The sequence below is a fragment of the Prunus avium genome, chromosome 1 (genome assembly GCF_965620075.1).
Source record: "Prunus avium chromosome 1, drPruAviu1.hap1.1, whole genome shotgun sequence".
NCBI lineage: Eukaryota > Viridiplantae > Streptophyta > Magnoliopsida > Rosales > Rosaceae > Prunus > Prunus avium.
Genome location: NC_142284.1, coordinates 26822430 through 26842974, shown reverse-complemented (window position 1 = coordinate 26842974; position 20545 = coordinate 26822430). Strand labels below are relative to the sequence as shown.

General features: G+C 40.0%; 1 long non-coding RNA gene across 1 annotated transcript; it reads right to left on the bottom strand.

The window, feature by feature from the left end:
- Positions 1 to 14555: 14555 nt before the first annotated feature.
- On the bottom strand, positions 14556 to 17536 carry LOC110773459 (uncharacterized). The gene is made up of 5 exons (XR_015835298.1): positions 17013 to 17536; positions 16697 to 16760; positions 16428 to 16530; positions 16292 to 16335; positions 14556 to 14792 (listed from the first exon to the last, which is right to left on the bottom strand). It is a non-coding gene; the product is annotated as an uncharacterized LOC110773459 (long non-coding RNA).
- Between the last annotated feature and the right edge of the window lie 3009 nt (positions 17537 to 20545).

Genomic DNA, 20545 nt, shown 5'->3' with positions numbered 1-20545 from the left:
TATGGAATACACCAACCACTCCAATTAGGAACGAACTGCCATTGAACTTGAATTGTCCAATTTCTCACACCTATTGATTTCGGATCGAGCACAAAACTCAGGCAACATCATAATATGGTGGGAGGAGTCATTTGGTGAGTTTTGAGTGAAATCCAATCGCTAGAAGTATGGAATACACCAACCACTCCAATTAGGAACGAACTGCCGTTGAACTTGAATTGTCCAATTTCTCACACCTACTGATTTCGGATCGAGCCCAAAACTTGGGCAACATCATAATATGGTGGGAGGAGTCATTTGGTGAGTTCTGAGTGAAATTGAAACGCTAGAAGTATGGAATACACCAACCACTCCAATTAGGAACGAACTGCCGTTGAACTTGAATTGTCCAATTTGGAACACCTATTGATTTCGGATCGAGCCCAAAACTTGGGCAACATCATAATATGGTGGGAGGAGTCATTTGGTGAGTTTTGAGTGAAATCCAATCGCTAGAAGTGTGGAATACACCAACCACTCCAATTAGGAACGAACTGCCGTTGAACTTGAATTGTCCAATTTGGAACACCTATTGATTTCGGATCGATCCCAAAACTTGGCAACATCATAATATGGTGGGAGGAGTCATTTGGTGAGTTTTGAGTGAAATCCAATCGCTAGAAGTATGGAATACACCAACCACTCCAATTAGGAACGAACTGCCGTTGAACTTGAATTGTCCAATTTCTCACACCTATTGATTTCGGATCGAGCCCAAAACTTGGGCAACATCATAATATGGTGGGAGGAGCCATTTGGTGAGTTTGGAGTGAAATCCAATCGCTAGAAGTATGGAATACACCAACCACTCCAATTAGGAACGAACTGCCGTTGAACTTGAATTGTCCAATTTGGAATACCTATTGATTTCGGATCGAGCCCAAAACTTGGGCAACATCACAATATGGTGGGAGGAGTCATTTGGTGAGTTTTGAGTGAAATCCAATGGCTAGAAGTATGGAATACACCAACGACTCCAATTAGGAACGAACTGCCGTTGAACTTGAATTGTCCAATTTGGAACACCTATTGATTTCGGATCGAGCCCAAAACTTGGGCAACATCATAATATGGTGGGAGGAGTCATTTCGTGAGTTTTGAGTGAAATCCAATCGCTAGAAGTATGGAAAACACCAACCACTCCAATTTGGAACGAAATGCCGTTGAACTTGAATTGTCCAATTTGGAACACCTATTGATTTCGGATCGAGCCCAAAACTTGGGCAACATCATAATATGCTGGGAGGAGTCATTTGGTGAGTTTTGAGTGAAATCCAATCGCTAGAAGTATGGAATACACCAACCACTCCAATTTGGAACGAACTGCCGTTGAACTTGAATTGTCCAATTTGGAACACCTACTGATTTCGGATCGAGCCCAAAACTTGGGCAACATCATAATATGGTGGGAGGACTCATTTGGTGAGTTTTGAGTGAAATCCAATCGCTAGAACTATGGAATACACCAACCACTCCAATTAGGAACGAACTGCCGTTGAACTGGAATTGTCCAATTTCTCACACCTATTGATTTCGGATCGAGCCCAAAACTCGGGCAACATCATAATATCGTGGGAGGAGTCTTTTGGTGAGTTTTGAGTGAAATCCAATGGCTAGAAGTATGGAATACACCAACCACTCCAATTAGGAACGAACTGCCGTTGAACTTGAATTGTCCAATTTGGAACACCTATTAGAAGACATTCTGAACTTCAAGTTTGAGTGCTTAAAGTCTTAATTTGCTTAAGGGAAGCCCAATTTGTAAGCCCTTGAAGTTGCTGGTCATGCTGACCTCAGGATGAGCTATTGTTTCTGGTTGGAAGCTTGGTCATGGTGAGCTAGGCATGAGCTATTGAGCTGGTTGGAAGCTTGGTCATGGTGACATGAAGATGAGCTAGGGCTGCTGGTGGGATTTATTGGTGAAGTGCATCAACCAATTCAAATTTTCTAATACAAGTGCATCAACCATTTCAGATTTTATAAAACAAGTGTTGTATGCATTAGCCATATTGAATTCAGATTTTTCACTTCCTTAGGCCTATAAATAGGGAGGTTCTCTAAGCTTGTAAACACACCCCAAGGGGGGGAGCTCTCAAACACTTCTCTAGAGCTCCCTTCCCTTCTCTCCCTCAAATTCTCTTAGTTTCATTTTCTAGTTTTCAATTGTTGTAATAAAATATTTGTGCTGAAATTCTGCTTAAGTATTTTTTAGTTCTACTTTACTTTTCCTTATGTACATTCTTTCTTTAGTTTCAAGTTGAATTAGTTTCCAAGTTTCAATTATGGTTTTTGTTCTTATTCATTATGCTTATAAGTTAATATGCTTGTTTGAATGATTGATCACCATTTAGGCTTGCATGTTAGCTATCTTGGTTTGAATTAAGAGTATACACCATGCTTTAATTCGAATTGAACTATGAATAGGAACAGTATGTATGGACATTCGACAACAGGGATTAGATACATGCTTGGTTGTTTAAATTGTTCTTCTATGCTTAATAGGTTCCTAATGCTTAATTTTAGGTTAGACAACAAATGATCAAATTAGGGAATTAGGAACACAAGGTTATGACCAAACACCATGGCTTAATCATACATTAGCTAGAATCAATCCGTTAATCTAATTGAACGTGGGAACTTATCTGCTTGAGTTAGTTATTTCTTTCTTCCTTGTTTTATTTATTTCCTTTCTTTTTCATTTCTGTTTTGTGTAGGAAAAATAAATTGGATAATTCAATTACCAATCCTCGTGGGATCGACCTCGCACTTACATATGCTATACTACCAAACGGCTCGTGCACTTGCGAGTAAGTTGAGGATGCAACTGAATCCGTTTTGGTGAAGCTGTATCTACGCAACACCACTCCAATTACGAACGAACTGCCGTTGAAATTGAATTGTCCAATATCTCACACCTATTGATTTCGGATCGAGCCCAAAACTTGGGCAACATCATAATATGGTGGGAGGAGTCATTTGGCGAGTTTTGAGCGAAATCCAATCGCTAGAAGTATGGAATACACCAACCACTCCAATTAGGAACGAACTGCCGTTGTACTTTAATTGTCCAATTTGGAACACCTATTGATTTCGGATCGAGCCCAAAACTTGGGCAACATCATAATATGTTGGGAGGAGTCATTTGGTGAGTTTTGAGTGAAATCCAATCGCTAGAAGTATGGAATACACCAACCACTCCAATTAGGAACGAACTTTCGTTGAAATTGAATTGACCAATTTCTCACACCTATTGATTTCGGATCGAGCCCAAAAGTTGGGCGACATCATAATATGGTGGGAGTAGTCATTTAGTGAGTTTTGAGTGAAATCCAATCGCTAGAAGTGTGGAATACACCAACCACTCCAGTTCGGAACGAACTGCCGTTATACTTGAATTTTCCAATTTGGAACACCTATTGATTTCGGATCGAGCCCAAAACTTGGGCAACATCATAATATGGTGGGAGGAGTCATTTGGTGAGTTTTGAGTGAAATCCAATCGCTAGAAGTACGGAATACACCAACCACTCCAATTAGGAATGAACTGCCGTTGAACTTGAATTGTCCAATTTCTCACACCTATTGATTTCGGATCGAGCCCAAAACTTGGGCAACATCATAATATGATGGGAGGAGTCATTTGGTGAGTTTTGAGTGAAATCCAATCGCTAGATGTATGGAATACACCAACCACACCAATTGTGAACGAACTGTCGTTGAAATTGAATTGACCAATTTCTCACACCTATTGATTTCGGATCGAGCCCAAAACTTGGGCAACATCATAATATGGTGTGGGGAGTCATTTGGTAAGTTTTGAGTAAAATCCAATCGCTAGAAGTATGGAATACACCAACCACTCCAGTTAGGAACGAACTGCCGTTGAACTTGAATTGTCCAATTCGGAACACCTATTGATTTCGGTTCGAGCCCAAACCTTGGGCAACATCATAATATGATGGGCGGAGTCATTTGGTGAGTTTTGAGTGAAATCCAATCGCTAGATGTATGGAATACACCAACCACTCCAATTATGAACGAACTGTCGTTGAAATTGAATTGACCAATTTCTCACACCTCTTGATTTCGGATCGAGCCCAAAACTTGGGCAACATCATAATATGGTGTGGGGAGTCATTTGGTAAGTTTTGAGTAAAATCCAATCGCTAGAAGTATGGAATACACCAACCACTCCAGTTAGGAACGAACTGCCGTTGAACTTGAATTGTCCAATTCGGAACACCTATTGATTTCGGTTCGAGCCCAAAACTTGGGCAACATCATAATATGGTGGGAGGAGTCATTTGGTGAGTTTTGAGTGAAATCCAATCGCTAGAAGTATGGAATACACCAACCACTCCATTTAGGAACGAACTGCCGTTATACTTGAGTTTTCCAATTTGGAACACCTACTGATTTCGGATCGAGCCCAAAACTTGGGCAACATCATAATATGGTGGGAGGAGTCATTTGGTGAGTTTTGAGTGAAATCCAATCGCTAGAAGTATGGAATACACCAACCACTCCAATTAGGAACGAACTTTCGTTGAAATTGAATTGACCAATTTCTCACACCTATTGATTTCGGATCAAGCCCAAAAGTTGGGCGACATCATAATATGGTGGGAGTAGTCATTTGGTGAGTTTTGAGTGAAATCCAATCGCTAGAAGTGTGGAATACACCAACCGCTCCAGTTAGGAACGAACTTCCGTTATACTTGAATTTTCCAATTTGGAATACCTATTGATTTCGGATCGAGCCCGAAACTTGGGCAACATCATAATATGGTGGGAGGAGTCATTTGGTGAGTTTTGAGTGAAATCCAATCGCTAGAAGTATGGAATACACCAACCACTCCAATTAGGAACGAACTGCCGTTGAACTTGAATTGTCCAATTTCGAACACCTATTGATTTCGGATCGAGCCCAAAACTTGGGCAACATCATAATATGGTGGGAGGAGTCATTTGGTGAGTTTTGAGTGAAATCCAATCGCTAGAAGTATGGAATACACCAACCACTCCATTTAGGAACGAACTGCCGTTATACTTGAGTTTTCTAATTTGGAACACCTATTGATTTCGGATCGAGCCCAAAACTTGGGCAACATCATAATATGGTGGGAGGAGTCATTTGGTGAGTTTTGAGTGAAATCCAATCGCTAGATGTATGGAATACACCAACCACACCAATTGTGAACGAACTGTCGTTGAAATTGAATTGACCAATTTCTCACACCTATTGATTTCGGATCGAGCCCAAAACTTGGGCAACATCATAATATGGTGTGGGGAGTCATTTGGTAAGTTTTGAGTAAAATCCAATCGCTAGAAGTATGGAATACACCAACCACTCCAGTTAGGAACGAACTGCCGTTGAACTTGAATTGTCCAATTCGGAACACCTATTGATTTCGGTTCGAGCCCAAACCTTGGGCAACATCATAATATGATGGGCGGAGTCATTTGGTGAGTTTTGAGTGAAATCCAATCGCTAGATGTATGGAATACACCAACCACTCCAATTATGAACGAACTGTCGTTGAAATTGAATTGACCAATTTCTCACACCTCTTGATTTCGGATCGAGCCCAAAACTTGGGCAACATCATAATATGGTGTGGGGAGTCATTTGGTAAGTTTTGAGTAAAATCCAATCGCTAGAAGTATGGAATACACCAACCACTCCAGTTAGGAACGAACTGCCGTTGAACTTGAATTGTCCAATTCGGAACACCTATTGATTTCGGTTCGAGCCCAAAACTTGGGCAACATCATAATATGGTGGGAGGAGTCATTTGGTGAGTTTTGAGTGAAATCCAATCGCTAGAAGTATGGAATACACCAACCACTCCATTTAGGAACGAACTGCCGTTATACTTGAGTTTTCCAATTTGGAACACCTACTGATTTCGGATCGAGCCCAAAACTTGGGCAACATCATAATATGGTGGGAGGAGTCATTTGGTGAGTTTTGAGTGAAATCCAATCGCTAGAAGTATGGAATACACCAACCACTCCAATTAGGAACGAACTTTCGTTGAAATTGAATTGACCAATTTCTCACACCTATTGATTTCGGATCAAGCCCAAAAGTTGGGCGACATCATAATATGGTGGGAGTAGTCATTTGGTGAGTTTTGAGTGAAATCCAATCGCTAGAAGTGTGGAATACACCAACCGCTCCAGTTAGGAACGAACTTCCGTTATACTTGAATTTTCCAATTTGGAATACCTATTGATTTCGGATCGAGCCCGAAACTTGGGCAACATCATAATATGGTGGGAGGAGTCATTTGGTGAGTTTTGAGTGAAATCCAATCGCTAGAAGTATGGAATACACCAACCACTCCAATTAGCAACGAACTGCCGTTGAACTTGAATTGTCCAATTTCGAACACCTATTGATTTCGGATCGAGCCCAAAACTTGGGCAACATCATAATATGGTGGGAGGAGTCATTTGGTGAGTTTTGAGTGAAATCCAATCGCTAGAAGTATGGAATACACCAACCACTCCATTTAGGAACGAACTGCCGTTATACTTGAGTTTTCTAATTTGGAACACCTATTGATTTCGGATCGAGCCCAAAACTTGGGCAACATCATAATATGGTGGGAGGAGTCATTTGGTGAGTTTTGAGTTAAATCCAATCGCTAGAAGTATGGAATACACCAACCATTCCAATTAGGAACGAACTTTCGTTGAAATTTAATTGACCAATTTCTCACACCTATTGATTTCGGATCGAGCCCAAAAGTTGGGCGTCATCATAATATGGTGGGAGAACTCATTTGGTGAGTTTTGAGTGAAATCCAATCGCTAGAAGTGTGGAATACACCAACCGCTCCAGTTAGGAACGAACTGCCGTTATACTTGAATTTTCGAATTTGGAACACCTATTGATTTCGGATCGAGCCCAAAACTTGGGCAACATCATAATATGGTGGGAGGAGTCATTTGGTGAGTTTTGAGTGAAATCCAATCGCTAGAAGTACGGAATACACCAACCACTCCAATTAGGAATGAACGGCCGTTGAACATGAATTGTTCAATTTCTCACACCTATTGATTTCGGATCGAGCCCAAAACTTGGGCAACATCATAATATGGTGGGAGGAGTCGTTTGGTGAGTTTTGAGTGAAATCCAATCGCTAGATGTGTGGAATACACCAACCACTCCAATTATGAACAAACTGTCGTTGAAATTGAATTGACCAATTTCTCACACCTACTGATTTCGGATCGAGCCCAAAACTTGGGCAACATCATAATATGGTGTGGGGAGTCATTTGGAGAGTTTTGAGTAAAATCCAATCGCTAGAAGTATGGAATACACCAACCACTCCAGTTAGGAACGAAGTGCCGTTGAACTTGAATTGTCCAATTTGGAACACCTATTGATTTCGGATCGAGCCCAAAACTTGGGCAACATCATAATATGGTGGGAGGAGTCATTTGGTGAGTTTTGAGTGAAATCCAATCGCTAGAAGTATGGAATACACCAACCACTCCAATTAGGAACGAACTTTCGTTGAAATTGAATTGACCAATTTCTCACACCTATTGATTTCGGATCGAGCCCAAAACTTGGGCAACATCTTAACATGGTGTGGGGAGTAATTTGGTGAGTTTTGAGTAAAATCCAATCGCTAGAAGTATGGAATACACCAACCACAGCAGTTAGGAACGAACTGCCGTTGAACTTGAATTGTCCAATTTGGAACACCGATTGATTTCGGATCGAGCCCAAAACTTGGGCAACATCATAATATGGTGGGAGGAGTCATTTGGTGAGTTTTGAGTGAAATCCAATTGCTAGAAGTATGGAATACACCAACCACTCCAATTAGGAACGAACTGCCGTTGAACTTGAATTGTCCAATTTGGAACACCATTTGATTTCGGATCGAGCCCAAAACTTGGGCAACATCATAATATGGAGGGAGGAGTCATTTGGTGAGTTTTGAGTGAAATCCAATCGCTAGAAGTATGGAATACACCAACCACTCCAATTAGGAACGAACATTCGTTGAAATTTAATTGACCAATTTCTCACACCGATTGATTTCGGATCGAGCCCAAAAGTTGGGCGACATCATAATATGGTGGGAGAAGTCATTTGGTGAGTTTTTAGTGAAATCCAATCGCTAGAAGTGTGCAATACACCAACCGCTCCAGTTAGGAACGAACTGCCGTTATACTTGAATTTTCCAATTTGGAACACCTATTGATTTCGGATCGAGCCCAAAACTTGGGCAACATCATAATATGGTGGGAGGAGTCATTTGGTGAGTTTTGAGTGAAATCCAATCGCTAGAAGTATGGAATACACCAACCACTCCAATTAGGAATGAACTTTCGTTGAAATTGAATTGACCAATTTCTCACACCTATTGATTTCGGATCGAGCCCAAAAGTTGGGCGACATCTTAATATGGTGGGAGAAGTCATTTGGTGAGTTTTGAGTGAAATCCAATCGCTAGAAGTATGGAATACACCAACCACTCCAATTAGGAACGAACTGCCGTTGTACTTGAATTGTCCAATTTGGAACACCTATTCATTTCGGATCGAGCCCAAAATTTGGGCAACATCATAATATGGTGGGAGGAGTCATTTGGTGAGTTTTGAGTGAAATCCAATCGCTAGAAGTATGGAATACACCAACCACTCCAATTAGGAACGAACTGCCGTTGAACTTGAATTGTCCAATTTCTCACACCTATTGATTTCGGATCGAGCCCAAAACTTGGGCAACATCATAATATGGTGGGAGGAGTCATTTGGTGAGTTTTGAGTGAAATCCAATCGCTAGAAGTATGGAATACACCAACCACTCCAATTAGGAACGAACTGCCGTTGTACTTGAATTGTCCAATTTGGAACGCCTATTGATTTCGGATCGATCCCAAAACTTGGGCAACATCATATTGTGGTAGGAGGAGTCATTTGGTGAGTTTTAAGTGAAATCCAATCGCTAGAAGTATGGAATACACCAACCACTCCAATTAGGAAAGAATTGTCGTTGGAAATGAATTGAGCAATTTCTCACACCTATTGAATTCTGATCGAGCCCAAAACTTGGGCAACATCATAAGATGGTGGGAGGTGTCATTTGGTGAGTTTTGAGTGAAATCCAATCGCTAGATGTATGGAATACACCAACCACTCCAGTTAGGAACGAACTGCCGTTATACTTGAGTTTTCCAATTTGGAACACCTATTCATTTCGGATCGAGCCCAAAACTTGGGCAACATCATAATATGGTGGGAGGAGTCATTTGGTGTGTTTTGAGTGAAATCCAATCGCTAGAAGTATGGAATACACCAACCACTCCAATTAGGAACGAACTGCCATTGAACTTGAATTGTCCAATTTGGAACACCTATTGATTTCGGATTGAGCCCAAACCTTGGGCAACAACATATGATGGTGGGAGGAGTCATTTGGTGAGTTTTGAGTGAAATCCAATATCTAGAAGTATGGAATACAACAACCACTCCAATTAGAAACGAACTGCCGTTGAACTTGAAGTGTCCAATTTGGAACACCTATTGATTTCGGATCGAGCCCAAAACTTGGGCAACATCATAATATGGTGGGAGGAGTCATTTGGTGAGTTTTGAGTGAAATCCAATCGCTAGAAATATGGAATACAGCAACCACTCCAATTAGGAACGAACTGCCGTTGAACTTGAATTGTCCAATTTGGAACACCTATTGAATTCTGATCGAGCCCAAAACTTGGGCAAAATCATAAGATGGTGGGAGGAGTCATTTGGTGAGTTTTGAGTGAAATCCAATCGCTAGAAATATGGAATACAGCAACCACTCCAATTAGGAACGAACTGCCGTTGAACTTGAATTGTCCAATTTCTCACACCTATTGATTTCGGATCGAGCCCAAAACTTGGGCAACATCATAATCTGGTGGGAGGAGTCATTTGGTGAGTTTTGAGTGAAATCCAATCGCTAGAAGTACGGAATACACCAACCACTCCAATTAGGAACGAACTGCCGTTGAACTGGAATTGTCCAATTTCTCACTCCTATTGATTTCGGAACGAGCACCAAACTTAGGCAACAACATAATATGGTGGGAGGTGTCATTTGGTGAGTTTTGAGTGAAATCCAATCGCTAGAAGTATGGATTACACCAACCACTCCAATTAGGAACTAAATGCCGTTGAACTTGAATTGTCCAATTTGGAACACCTATTGATTTCGGATCGAGCCCAAAACTTGGGCAACATCATATTATGGTGGGAGGAGTCATTTGGTGAGTTTTAAGTGAAATCCAATCGCTAGAAGTATGGAATACACCAACCACTCCAATTAGGAAAGAACTGTCGTTGGAAATGAATTGACCAATTTCTCACACCTATTGAATTCTGATCGAGCCCAAAACTTGGGCAACATCATAAGATGGTGGGAGGAGTCGTTTGGTGAGTTTTGAGTGAAATCGAATCGCTAGAAATATGGAATACAGCAACCACTCCAATTAGGAACGAACTGCCGTTGAACTTGAATTGTCCAATTTCTCACACCTATTGATTTCGGATCGAGCCCAAAACTTGGGCAACAACATAATATGGTGGGAGGAGTCATTTGGTGAGTTTTGAGTGAAATCCAATCGCTAGAAGTATGGAATACACCAACCACTCCAATTAGGAACGAACTGCCGTTGAACTTGAATTGTCCAATGTCTCACACCTATTGATTTCGGATCGAGCCCCAAACCTGGGCAACATCATAATATGGTGGGAGGAGTCATTTGGTGAGTTTTGAGTGAATTCCAATAGATAGAAGTATGAAATACACCAACCACTCCAATTAGGAACGAACTGCCGTTGAACTTGAATTGTCCAATTTGGAACACCTATTGATTTCGGATCGAGTCCCAAACTTGGGCAACATCATAATATGGTGGGAGGAGTCATTTGGTGAGTTTTGAGTGAAATCCAATAGCTAGAAGTATGGAATACACCAACCACTCCAATTAGGAACGAACTGCCGTCGAACTTGAATTGTCCAATTTGGAACACCTATTGATTTCGGATCGAGCCCAAACCTTTGGCAACATCATATGATGGTGGGAGGAGTCATTTGGTGAGTTTTGAGTGAAATCCAATCGCTAGAAGTATGGAATACACCAACCACTCCAATTAGGAACGAACTGCCATTGAACTTGAATTGTCCAATTTCTCGCACCTATTGATTTCGGATCTAGCCCAAAACTTGGGCAACATCATAATATGGTGGGAGGTGTCATTTGGTGAGTTTTGAGTGAAATCCAATCGCTAGAAGTATTTAATACACCAACCACTCCAATTAGAAACGAACTGCCGTTGAACTTGAATTGTCCAATTTCTCACACCTATTGATTTCGGATCAAGCCCAAAACTTGGGCAACAGCATAATATGGTGGGAGGAGTCATTTGGTGAGTTTTGAGTGAAATTCAATCGCTAGAAGTATGGAATACACCAACTACTCCAATTAGGAACGAACTGCCGTTGAACTTGAATTGTCCAATTTCTCACACCTATTGATTTCGGATCGAGCCCAAAACTTGGGCAACATCATAATATGGTGGGAGGAGTCATTTGGTGAGTTTTGAGTGAAATATAATCGCTAGAAGTATGGAATACGCCAACCACTCCAATTAGGAACGAACTGCCTTTGAACTTGAATTGTCCAATTTCTCACACCTATTGATTTCGGATCGAGCCCAAAACTTGGGCAACATCATAATATGGTGGGAGGAGTCATTTGGTGAGTTTTGAGTGAAATCCAATCGCTAGAAGTATGGAATACAGCAACCACTCCGATTAGGAACGAACAGCCGTTGAACTTGAATTGTCCAATTTGGAACACCTATTGATTTCGGATCAAGCCCAAAACTTGGGCATTATCATAATATGGTGGGAGGAGTCATTTGGTGAGTTTTGAGTGAAATCCAATCGCTAGAAGTATGGAATACCCCAACCACTCCAATTAGGAACGAACTGCCGTTGAACTTGAATTGTCCAATTTCTCACACCTATTGATTTCGGCTCGAGCCCAAAACTTGGGCAACATCATAATATGGTGGGGGGAGTCATTTGGTTAGTTTTGAGTGAAATCCAATCGCTAGAAGTATGGAATACACCAACCACTCCAATTAGGAACGAACTGCCGTTGAACTTGAATTGTCCAATTTGGAACACCTATTGATTTCGAATCGAGCCCAAATCTTGGGCAACATCATAATATGGTGGGAGGAGTCATTTGGTGAGTTTTGAGTGAAATCCAATCGCTAGAAGTATGGAATACACCAACAACTCCAATTAGGAACGAACTGCCGTTGAACTTGAATTGTCCAATTTCTCACACCTATTGATTTCGGCTCGAGCCCAAAACTTGGGCAACATCATAATATGGTGGGAGGAGTCATTTGGTTAGTTTCTAGTGAAATCCAATCGCTAGAAGTATGGAATACACCAACCACTCCAATTAGGAACGAACTGCCGTTGAACTTGAATTGTCCAATTTGGAACACCTATTGATTTCGGATCGAGCCCAAATCTTGGGCAACATCATAATACGGTGGGAGGAATCATTTGGTGAGTTTTGAGTGAAATCCAATCGCTAGAAGTATGGAATACACCAACCACTCCAATTAGGAACGAACTGCCGTTGAACTTGAATTGTCCAATTTCTCACACCTATTGATTTCGGCTCGAGCCCAAATCTTGGGCAACATCATAATATGGTGGGCGGAGTGATTTGGTCAGTTTTGAGTGAAATCCAATCTCTAGAAGTATGGAATACACCAGCCACTCCAATTAGGAACGAACTGCCGTTGAACTTGAATTGTCCAATTTGGAACACCTATTGATTTCGGATCGAGCCCAAAACTTGGGCAACATCATAATATGGTGGGAGGAGTCATTTGGTTAGTTTTGAGTGAAATCCAATCGCTAGAAGTATGGAATACACCAACCACTCCAATTAGGAACGAACTGCCGTTGAACTTGAATTGTCTAATTTGGAATACCTATTGATTTCTGATCGAGCCCAAAATTGGGCAATATCATAATATGGTGGGAGGAGTCATTTGGTGGGTTTTGAGTGAAATCCAATCCCTGGAAGTATGGAATACACCAACCACTCCAACGAGGAACGAACTGCCGTTGAACTTGAATTGTCCAATTTCTCACTCCTATTGATTTCGGATCGAGCCCAAAACTTGGGCAACATCATAATACGGTGGGAGGAGTCATTTGGTGAGTTTTGAGTGAAATCCAATCGCTAGAAGTATGGAATACACCAACCACTCCAATTGGGAACGAACTGCCGTTGAACTTGAATTCTCCAATTTGAAACACCTATTGATTTCGGATCGAGCCCAAAACTTGGGCAACATCATAATATGGTGGGAGGAGTCATTTGGTGAGTTTTGAGTGAAATCCAATCGCTAGAAGTATGGAATACACCAAACACTCCAATTAGGAACGAACTACCGTTGAACTTGAATTGTCCAATTTCTCACACCTATGGATTTCGGCTCGAGCCCAAAACTTGGGCAACATCATAATATGGTGGGAGGAGTCATTTGGTGAGTTTTGAGTGAAATCCAATCGCTAGAAGTATGGAATACACCAACCACTCCAATTAGGAACGAACTGAAGTTGAACTTGAATTATCCAATTTCTCACACCTATTGATTTCGGATTGAGCCCCAAACTTGGGCAACATCATAATATGGGGGGAGGAGTCACTTGGTGACACTATGCCAAAAAAGGGCTTTAGCCACGGATTTTATCCGTTGCCTATTACACATAAATACCGTGGTATTCATGCCTGTTGCATATTCCTATGTAATAGGCAACGGATATTCTCCGTCGCTGTTTATCACTTACTACATCGGATATCTGGGAAACTCCGATGCCTAAATGATTTCCGAGTGCCAAAAAAAGGTTGACTTTTGACGCCTAAACCCGAAACAACATCAGTAGTTTCAAAAGGTAGGAGGCTAAAGAGGTCTAACATCATCAGTAGTTTTAAAAGGGATGAGGCTAAAGAGGTCTAACAGCATCAGTGATATCTACTATGCTGATGCATATTATCAATTACAACATCATAGAAACAAATAATGGTGTTGTGAATTATGTTATACATCATTGCTTTTTTTTATTTTGCGGACGTGAAAAACCTCCAATAGTGCTAGTGGTTACATAAATGTTGATGCTACTTCTCGTTTTAGGCATCAGTGATAATAGATGTCTGGTTGTTGTTTTTATCTTTCAACTTCAGTTATTTCTGGAAAACTGAAATTGTTATAAACAATAAGCATCATTAATGCAAGGAAAGAGTAGGTATTTTGCTTGTTTCACATCACACTTTACTTAGTTACTATAATAGTATTTAAGAAAGACCTCATTTCCAAATCATGTTGTTGCCATTGCTCATAAAAATAAACATTATATCAACAGTAATTTAAATATATCCTTAATTGTCTATATATATATATATATATAAGCAAAATACTTGAATGATCCATACTTGTCACATCCAAATCACAAATTTACCAGCCCTACACCACAAATTATCCATACTTGTCTATGCATAAGCAAAATACTAGCTAGAAAGACATGTAAAATGAAGGAATGTTTAGCTTAATCAAAAAGCCATTCTAGGACATGACTTGCCAATTCTTCTCGCACCTCATCCAATTCCATTTGGGTGTACGTGTCCTTCCTTCTAGCTCTATATTGGAAAAAAAAAAAAAAAAAAACACAGAATGTAAACACAAAATATGAACATCAGCTTAAAAAGTGCAAGGTACTAAATTTGCATAAGATATGTTGTCACTTCAAATGAACCAATATGCAAATTTACGAAATCATATTGGTGAACAAGAAAATCTAATTTGTCAATCAATCTAATTAAACAAGAAGTCATTAATTGGATCCCACTTCATGTTTAAACTAGCAATTAAATGATCATGTGATGGGGTAGAGAGTTGGACATGCACAGCTAGCATTTTTTCTCAATTGACACAGACCTAACTACCAAAAAAACAGAGGCACATTGCTGTGAAAAAAAATTACACAAGGTTCATATTAACACAGACCTAACTACCAAAAAAACTGAATTTGTCAACCAATCTAACTAGATAACAAGGTAATTACTATCCAATAAAAGAAACAATAAAAGTAAAGATATGCCAAAACCTTTTGGTTATTTTTCAAAATACCTTTACTTGCTGAAGTATAATAGAATCATTTCTTCTCTTTTTTAATGGGAAAAATGACATTACAAGAGGAAGCTGTATTCAGATTTCTCAAACTTGAAGTACCAAAGCAATGATGAGCATACAATAGTAAATATAATATATGTTCAATCTTAAGAAGTTAACCCATCTTGAACAACATAGAGAAAAAATTAGGTCATTATCTAGATTTGGTATCCTCTTCCTGTTTTTGAGTCTGGGCAACTTCAACAAAAATCAGCCTCCCATCAACCATCTGGACAAATTTTAACAAAAACTTCGAAAGAGAAAAACAAGACTGAAGGTGTTCACAAAAAAATACAATTTAAAAACATATGACAAAAACAAAGACTAGGAAATTTGATCAACGAAAAACACATATTCAGTACATAAAAGATTAGAATGCGCAAGTATAAGGGCTATATGATCTGCAATTTGGCACAAAAACAATTATAATGAGTCAATTTACCAAATCAGAACAAAGATGTGTTAGTTGAATGCCAAAATAGTACGATGCCAAAATATTCAATGAGTTTTTGATGTTTGACGAGTCTTTTAATATTTCTTTTAGGTTTAGGTGAAATTAACTTTGGAAGCTAAACCTTCTGTACTTAACCTTAGAAAGTAGCCTCACTTATGTTCAAGGAAACACACTACACAGAAATCAGATTGATAATGAAGCTGTGTTTCCCTGTTTGTGTCATCTTCAAATTGCAAGATGTTTTTTTCATAAGAAACCAGACCTGTAACCAAATAAAGAGGGACTCAACCAACTACTTGCTGATCTTCAGCGTACAACTCATCATAAATAAACATGAACCAAAGATCAAATCTAAAACTACAAACTAAACAGCAAATAATATGAAACATATACAGAATTGAAATTCTCATTTAGTTAGTTTAAAAAACCTAAATTTCTGCCAAATACCAAGATAGATTTGACCCCAAACACCAAAACAAATTAAAATTGAATTGAAAAATAAAGAATTCTTACCAAAATGTGGAGCAGTTAGTGGTCATGGGGTAGTGGCGTTGATCCTTGGCAGCAGAGGAAGAGGATTAAAAAAATATAAACGGAAAATTAAAATGAGAAAGGAAAAAAATTCTGAATCATAATCAAAACAAAGCACCTGCCTCAAACGCTGTGTTCAGACCTTTCATCGAACACTTGGGCGGCACCATTTTCAGGCAGATCCACACGATCAGTCGAACACCTGCTATCTACCGCACACTCTTGTAGTGAAAAAAATCAAAAGTAAAACAATAATGAAACATGAAAAAGAAATTAGAGCAGATAATTGCAGTTCTTAAATCAAATTCAATTAGAAGAATCTTCAGATTGAACATACTAGCCAACAATTTCTTTTTTTCTAAAAGGGTATAAGAAGCTGACTTTTACCTCTTTCCCACCGTCCTCTCACCCAGCTTTTTCTCTAACTTCAACCAATCACATGGCACCTCTTCTAAAAACAAACCAAAGCACCATTAGATTCTGCAAAATGAATGATAAAAAATCTAAATATAAATTAAACTCTTGAAAGAATTTGAAACTTTGTAGTATCTGGTAGAACATAAATTGAAATAATTGAAAGAATTTGAAACTTCGTAGCCAGTGAGGTTCTACAAAATTTAGTAAAACCAATTGAGGGTGCAGCCGTGAGGTTCTGCAAGGCTAAATTGGAAAATAAAAGAGCGATAAAGAGAGTTAGGGTTACCTTGCGATTGCAGTCGTGAGAGGGTTTGGGAACGAAGAGGATGTCTAGATGAGAAAGAATGAGCTCGTTTGGGGTTAAAGAGAATAAAAGGGATTTGGAATCAGATATAGAGCCAGAGAGGGTTTTGGGTTAGAGAGAGAGTGAGTGAGTTTAGGGTCAGAGAGGACTCTGGCTGCTACACGAAAAATTAGGGGTAGAGTATTCTGGGAATATGAACATTCTAAGAGGGAAAGGGGGAGGATTTTCGCAAGAATGGGGCAGTGATGAAGGAGAGAGAAGAAAGAGAGAGTTTCAGAGGGACTGAAAAAAATTGAGAGGGTGAGGCGAGATTTTTCCAGGAGATGGAGTTTTAGGGTGACAGTTTGAGAGGGAGTGAAAAAATTGAGAGGGAGCTGGAAGTAATTGGGGCAAGAGTTTCAGAGGGAAATGAAGTTTCAGGCAGAATTTGCGAGGGAGAGCGTGAAAATTTTGGGTTAGTTTCAGAGTGAGTGAAAAAATTGAGAGGGAGTTAGAAGAATTGGGGGTAGAGTTTGAGAGGGAGCAGAAGTTTCAGAGAGAGTTTGCGAGGGAGAGTAAAACTTTTGGGTTAGGGCGTTGACTCAGACTTTAGGCATCAGAGCTAGATTACCAAAAAATGACCCTCTTAAAAATAAAATAAAAACTAATCACTTTAGGCATCTATATTTTTGTAGATGATGCTAAAGGGGAATAAAGCCATCGTTATAAATAAACAAAAATGCGCGCTGATGTCTTTATACCTGTTTAGTATCGTTATTTTCGAAATTGATGCCTAATCTGCTAATAGCATCGATTTCACTCTCTACCGATGCCTATCTAGTGTTGCTGTAAGTGAAATTTGACATAGTGTCAGTTTTGAGTGAAATCCAATCGCTAGAAGTATGGAATACACCAACCACTCCAATTAGAAACGAACTGCCGTTGAACTTGAATTGTCCAATTTGGAACACCTATTGATTTCGGATCGAGCCCCAAACTTGGGCAACATCATAATATGGTGGGAGGAGTCATTTGGTGAGTTTTGAGTGAAATCCAATCGCTAGAAGTATGGAATACACCAACCACTCCAATTAGGAACGAACTGCCGTTGAACTTGAATTGTCCAATTTCTCACACCTATTGATTTCGGCTCGAGCCCAAAACTTGGGCAACATCATACTATGGAGGGAGTAGTCATTTGGTGAGTTTTGAGTGAAATCCAATCGCTAGAAGTATGGAATACACCAACCACTCCAATTAGGAACGAACTGCCGTTGAACTTGAATTGTCCAATTTGGAACACCTATTGATTTCGGATCGAGCCCCAAACTTGGGCAACATCATAATATGGTGGGAGGAGTCATTTGGTGAGTTTTGAGTGAAATCCAATCGCTAGAAGTATGGAATACACCAACCACTCCAATTAGGAACGAACTGCCGTTGAACTTGAATTGTCCAATTTCTCACACCTATTGATTTCGGATCGAACCCCAAAGTTGTGCAACATCATAATATGGTGGGAGGAGTCATTTGGTGAGTTTTGAGTGAAATCCGATCGCTAGAAGTATGGAATACACCAACCACTCCAATTAGGAACGAACTGCCGTTGAACTTGAATTGTCCAATTTCTCACAGCTATTGATTTTGGATCGAGCCCAAAACTTGGGCAACATCATAATACGGTGGGAGGAGTCATTTGGTGAGTTTTGAGTGAAATCCAATCGCTAGAAGCATGGAATACACTAACCACTCCAATTAGAAACGAACAGCCGTTGAACTTGAATTGTCCAATTTGGAACACCTATCGATTTCGGATCGAGCCCAAAACTTGGGCAACATCATAATATGGTGGGAGGAGTCATTTGGTGAGTTTTGAGTGAAATCCAATCGCTAGAAATATGGAATACACCAACCACTCCAATTAGGAACGAACTGTCGTTGAACTTGAATTGTCCAATTTCTCACACCTATTGATTTCGGATCAAGCCCAAAACTTGGGCAACATCATAATACGGTGGGAGGAGTCATTTGGTGAGTTTTGAGTGAAATCCAATCGCTAGAAATATGGAATACACCAACCACTCCAATTAGGAACGAACTGCCGTTGAACTTGAATTGTCCAATTTCGCACATCTATTGATTTCGGATCAAGCCCAAAACTTGGGCAACATCATAATACGGTGGGAGGAGTCATTTGGTGAGTTTTGAGTGAAATCCAATCGCTAGAAGTATGGAATACACCAACCACTCCAATTATGAACGAATTGCCGTTGAACTTGAATTGTCCAATTTCTCACACCTATTGATTTCTGATCGAGCCCAAAACTTGGGCAACAACATAATATGGTGGGAGGAGTCATTTGGTGAGTTTTGAGTGAAATCCAATGGCTAGAAGTATGCAATACACCAACCACTCCAATGAGGAAAGAACTGCCGTTGAACTTGAATTGTCCAATTTCTCACACCTATTGATTTCGGATCGAGCCCAAAACTTGGGCAACATCATAATATGGTGGGAGGAGTCATTTGGTGAGTTTTGAGTGAAATCCAATCGCTAGTAGTATGGAATACACCAACCACTCCAATTAGGAACGAACTGCCGTTGATCTTGAATTGTCCAATTTCTCACACCTATTGATTTCGGATCAAGCCCAAAACTTGGGCAACATCATAATACGGTGGGAGGAGTCATTTGGTGAGTTTTGAGTGAAATCCAATCGCTAGAAATATGGAATACACCAACCACTCCAATTAGGAACGAACTGCCGTTGAACTTGAATTGTCCAATTTCTCACAGCTATTGATTTCTGATCGAGCCCAAAACTTGGGCAACATCATAATATGGTGGGAGGAGTCATTTGGTGGGTTTTGAGTGAAATCCAATCACTAGAAGTATGGAATACACCAACCACTCCAACGAGGAACGAACTGCCGTTGAACTTGAATTGTCCAATTTCTCACACCTATTGATTTCGGATCAAGCCCAAAACTTGGGCAACATCATAATACGGTGGGAGGAGTCATTTGGTGAGTTTTGAGTGAAATCCAATCTCTAGAAGTATGGAATACACCAACCACTCCAATTGGGAACGAACTGTCGTTGAACTTGAATTCTTCATTTTGGAACACCTATTGATTTTGGATCGGGCCCAAAACTTGGGCAACATCATAATATGGTGGGAGGAGTCATTTGGTGAGTTTTGAGTGAAATGAAATCGCTAGAAGTATGGAATACACCAACCACTCCAATTATGAACGAACTGCCGTTGAAATTGAATTGCCCAATTTCTCACACATATTGATTTCTGATCGAGCCCAAAACTTGGGCAACATCATAATATGGTGGGAGGAGTCATTTGGTGAGTTTTGAGTGAAATCCAATCGCTAGAAGTATGGAATACACCAACCACTCCAATTAGGAACGAACTGAAGTTGAACTTGAATTATCCAATTTCTCACACCTATTGATTTCGGATTGAGCCCCAAACTTGGGCAACATCATAATTTGGTGGGAGGAGTCATTTGGTGGGTTTTGA